This window comes from Cannabis sativa, chromosome 7, assembly GCF_029168945.1.
Source record: "Cannabis sativa cultivar Pink pepper isolate KNU-18-1 chromosome 7, ASM2916894v1, whole genome shotgun sequence".
Lineage (NCBI taxonomy): Eukaryota > Viridiplantae > Streptophyta > Magnoliopsida > Rosales > Cannabaceae > Cannabis > Cannabis sativa.
In genome coordinates, this window is record NC_083607.1 from 14,768,979 (window position 1) to 14,774,515 (window position 5,537).

Here is a 5,537-nt window from a genome sequence, read left to right on the forward strand (position 1 = left end):
CACCACAAACTTATCCAAGAAAGGTCTAAAGACTCTATTCATAAGATCCATAAATGCAGCAGGTGCATTCGTTAACCCAAATGGCATTACCAAAAACTCAAAGTGTCCATACCGTATCCTGAAAGCAGTCTTAGGGATATCTTCTTCCCTAATCCTCAATTGATGGTAGCCTGACCTCAGATCAATCTTTGGAAAGAACTTTGAACCACCAAGTTGATCAAATAATTCATCAATCCTCGGTAGAGGATATTTGTTTTTAATTGTCATCTGATTCAGCTTTCTATAGTCGACACAAAGTCGCAAAGTCCCATCAGCTTTCTTGGCAAACAAGACTGGAGCTCCCCATGGAGAAGTACTATGTCTGATGTAGCCCTTGTCCATTAACTCCCCTAATTGTTTTTTCAATTCAACCAACTCTGCAGGTGCCATGCGATAAGGTGCAATAGAAACTGGTTGAGCTCCGGGAATCAAATCAATGCAAAACTCGATCTCCCTATCAGGTGGTAACCCTGGTAAATCCTCTGGAAACACGTCCGAAAAACCACTAACCACTGATATCCAAGGGAACTGGTCTAAATTCCTAGACTCATCATCGATCGCAAACAGATTCCCATAACACTCTAAGTTTCTCTTTCCACCTAAACATGCCCTTAAGATAGGATTTTGTCTCACTGCACTCATGTTGGTTCGATAAACAATGAAATCACCACTAGGGGTTAAAAGAGTAACTCTTTTACGTGAACAATCCACAATAGCTTGGTATTTAGACAACCAATCCATACCAAGAATTACATCAAATTTCCCCATAGGCAACACTAGTAAGTTTCCAGACAACTTGTGTCCCTCGAACACAATACAAACTGACCTACATATGGTGGATACCTCACCATGTCCCCCCATAGGTACACTCAAATGCAATGCAGGACTAAAAGTTTCCCAACTCAAACCCAACATACTAGCAAACATCAAAGATATAAAGGAATGCGATGCACCAGTATCAAATAACACATGAGCCCAAGAGTGTGAGATAAGAACCATACCATCAACAACTCCCTGGTCAGCACCGCCCTGTACATCATCAACCCCAAGAGCGTAGGCTTGAGCGGATGACTTTGCTTTTGCCTTTTCCCTTCCTTGACTAGGATAGCTTGTACTTGCACCAGACCCTCCACCTTGATTGTACCCTCTTTGACTCCCACTAGGAGCAGGAGTTTAGAAACCTTGTGAGTACCCCATGTTGAACCCTGAACCTTGTGGCCTGAACTGATGTTGATACTGAGACTGCTGGCCCGATTGGGGTGTGAAACCATAGGATGAAGACTGAGACTGGTTTGTCCTGGGCTGTCCATGAAAAGGAGTAGACTCTACATAGCTCCCTATGGGTCCTTCATGAGATGCTTGAAATCTTTGTTGTCGTTGCGGGAAATCTTTCTTCTTATGACCTTGTTGACCACAACTGAAACACCCGTATGGTCCACTATGAGTCTTTCCAGATGAACCACTACTAGTGCTACCCCCACTAAATTTTGTCCTTGGGACCACTGTCCTTGATTCTTCTTGGTCATCTTTCGGTCACTTCCTCTTCCTCTGCTTGTGTTCTTCTTCTCATTCCCCTCAACATGAGCCTCAGTTCGCAAGGCTGCTGTCACACACTCAGTCAGGTTGTTAAAGGTCAAAGGGGCTATAGGACCACGTATCGCAGGCCTCAAACGACGCATGAACTGTTTAATCACCAAGGGTTGATCAACAACACCAGGATATGCATAAGCGGATAGCTCTACAAACTTCATGTAAAATTCATTCACAGTCATATCCCTTTGTCTTAGACCATCAAATACTCCAATAAGAGCCCTCCTGTGAGATGGACTAAAATATTGTTCCCTGAAAACTTCCTCAAATTCTCGCCAAGTCATCCCATCAGTTTCCATTGTCCTGGACAAGGTCTCCCACCAATCTGCTGCACCACCCTCTAACTTGGACACAGCAAAAGTAACTTGATATTCCTCAGGTGTTCCTATTGTGTTGAAATTTTTCTTTATTTGCCTCAACCACCTTTCAGCTACCATGGGATCTTGTCCACTCTCAAACTCAGGCACTTGGATCCGATGAAAGATCTAAAAAATGATGACTTTGTCGAGCGGCAGGATCCATTTGTTGAGCGGGAATAGCTCTTAAGGCTTCGAGAAGGGCGTTCATAGGGAATTCAGCTTGTGGAGGTTGGACATTAGCTTGAGGGGCGTCTTCTCCAACCGTTCTCCTTGTCTTCTTTCCTTTTGGAGGCATTTTCTTAGGTCTGAGAACCAAAAGCTATTCAGTTAGTGAGGATTGGATGCTAATAATATAAATATGCCTTATACATATAAATACCAAGATATTTATTACTATTATTATATAAAATAAATCTAAACTATTTGGTGACACACTCCGAGGTAATTAAACCCGGTGCTCTGATACCATTTTTCTGTCACGACCCGAGCCCTAGGCTGTGGCAGATGTGTAATATCCATAACTTGGGTGGTCAAAGGTCACACTTTGACCATTGTTGGAAAATAAAGCTTATAAATGATCCTTTTATTTATATTACAAAATACTAATTTAAAAGAAATGGATTAACTCCTATATTAATAAGAAAATATTAGTAATAAAATCAGGATCACTCATCAATATAAAAGAACAGTAATATCCCCACAGTTATGTATCACCAAATAGATAGATTTAATAAGTCAATAAAATATCAAAATAATACCTAGCATCCATTATTTCCCATTTCTAACTAGTACATAGCTAATTTAAGTCATCCAGACCATCCATTTGTTCTTAAATACAAAACCAGTCTCATTAGAAGGTGAAAGAGTAAAATATGACTAAACTAATAACGACATTCCTTTCCCAACGGTACCATCCTCATCCACTAGCATCAAATTGAGTTCCTGGAATGGGACAAAATAGGGGGTGAGCTTATAAAGCCCAATAGGAAAACAACTAATATCAAAGGACCCTTGGTTTAATAAAATTCCTGCATGGTTAGCTTTGTAAAAATAAAATGTCTCATCAACAGTATGAATATGTACAAATAAAATAGAGAGACCACAAATAATCACAAATCAAACGTCAAATGCATATCACACCGTCCACTAGACCCCTAGCTCTCAGTACCAAATCATAGAAAACGACATCAGAAACCGGGTAGTCGCATCTGATATCCGTCATAAATATCGCGGCTCAGATTTAATTCACTCCCTGTACAGATTCCAGGTCTTTCACCTACAGGTGAGTGCACACCTGATCTACCTATGATTACACAGAGACTAGGTCATGAAACAACAATATGCATCGAACATGATCAACATGGCTCTCATCAATATAACCAAAGCAGGCAAATAATAAGCATAACAAAAGAACATATTCCTTTTTATTTTCTAGAAAATTTCTAAGAAGATAACAAACGTATTTTTAATAAACCCAAAATCATAACCTGCATAAATATTTGCACACAAAAATATATTTGGCACTCAGTGCCCCAGAACAGTCCAGAAAATATGCAGATTAAGTTTTTAATTTTTCAAAAAATTTTGTAAATCATAAAAATTGGAATATGTCTAATGTTATACAACGCATATAAAAATCAAGTCCAAAAATCAAGTTGAGTCCCTACCTCTCCCGAGTCGTTAAACTTTTTCCAAAAGACGATCTTAAGCTCTCAAGTCCCGAGCTCCAATTGTTTAGTCCAAACTTACATATTACTCTCACCTATACCATCAAATGGTTAAATAATTATCATCATCGCATTCTACATTCAAAACCGAGTCCAATGACATATAATATGACTATATTTAAAATTTGGGATTCCGAAACCTCACCTAAGCGGTGCACATTAACAATCGGTGGCGGTAAAAATTGGTGTACCGGAAATGTCGCCAAAAATAGGAGTAGTATATATCAAAACGACCATCTCGACGAGTAGATCACACCCATGCCAACTGTTTTTCAAAACGGTACACGGTGTCACTGGAACATCGCCGGAAAGGGACGGAGCTACAAAAATGTCACCGAAAAAAGTAGTGAACCAGGAAAAATGGTTTAGTGTAGGTTGTTCTCCTCGACGAGCTGAGTGTAGTGGTGAAAACCTCTCGTCAAACGGATGCCGGAGGTGACCGGAAAATCCGTTCAAAGTTTGAAATCCCAAACTTTGACTTGCGATCCCGAGTCAACGGCGACGAGAGGAGCGGCGCCGCTTGGGGGGTGAAGTCGCCGGCACTTGGGCTTTCGATTTGTCCGGCGCGTTGGATCGGGCGGTGGCCGGAGCTGGGTCGCCAGAGTGTGGTGGTTATGGAGGTTTATAGGTTTTTATTTTTGGTATTTTAAAGAGAGAGAAAATGAGAAATATAGATAGAAAGTGAGGGGGACGAGATGTTCTGTATATATTCAAAATAATTTTTTTTTTTTTTACATACATATATATATTATTATTTAATTAATATTTTATATATATTTATACATTTGACTCGGTCAAAAACCGAGTCTTTACACTTGAGGTATGTTGTAATAAATTTTTTAATTTTTAAATTACTATATTCTTATTAAATTGTAATTAATGTATTAATGTGAAACTTTTTGCAGACCAAGTTTGTCCTCCCACGAGATAACCCTACATTCGTAGACTACGGTGAGTACGAGATGTCAAAGGGTTTACGTGACTGGAGGACAGACTGTAAGAAAAAGTGGATACAAAACATTCAGGAGCTTGAACAGGAGAGGGCCGACATGTTACCTCCTGACGGAGTAACTCAAGAGGTGTGGAGTGACTGCATCGCATATTGGAGCACAAACAAACAAAATGTACATTTTTTAAAATTTCTAATTTTAGTAATGTTTAATTTATGTAGTCAATAATAAATAATTAATTGTTAGGAAAATTATTAATTTCAGGCGAGAGCAGCAAAAGATAAAGAAAGTCGGGGTAAGATAAAACTTCAAGGAGGCTGGGGCTCGAAGCCTATTGTTTCACATGTTGTCGAGGGGGTAAGTTTATACATTTCATTATCATTGATTTAATTTTTTCTAGTAAAATAACAATGGTAATATATTTTCTCTTAAAAATAGGCTAACCCCGACACAGGAGAACTGCCAACTTCGGTGGAAACTTTTCAAAAGTTTCACCATAAAGGCAACAATTGGCGCAACGAGTACGCGCAACAAGCTTACATAAGTTTACATTTTAATTCAATTTTTATTTATTTATTTCAATTTATTTTGTATTAAAATTAACCAGTAACTTATTTGTTTGTTGTAGGAGCAAATGGTTGAAATAGCGGCAACTCAACCAGCGCCCACTGAAGATAAGCCCGATGAGTCTGCTGTCGATCCTACACAATACCCCCGAGACTTACCTGTTATGACGCAAGTACTCGGGGAACGATCTCGACATCTTAGAGGCTTTGGCCATCTCCCCAAACTAAAGGGAGTTGGGGCCAAAAGAGCACCTGCCACGCATTCTTCGGCCCCACTGACTGTTACAATGGAATAGTACGAGGTTT

At 39.5% G+C, this 5,537-nt stretch overlaps 1 long non-coding RNA gene across 1 annotated transcript; it reads right to left on the reverse strand.

Moving 5' to 3' along the window:
* Positions 1 to 2,648: 2,648 nt before the first annotated feature.
* Positions 2,649 to 3,919, reverse strand: LOC133029166 (uncharacterized). Its single transcript, XR_009683354.1, has 3 exons — positions 3,856 to 3,919; positions 3,656 to 3,745; positions 2,649 to 2,930 (listed from the first exon to the last, which is right to left on the reverse strand). It is a non-coding gene; the product is annotated as an uncharacterized LOC133029166 (long non-coding RNA).
* Between the last annotated feature and the right edge of the window lie 1,618 nt (positions 3,920 to 5,537).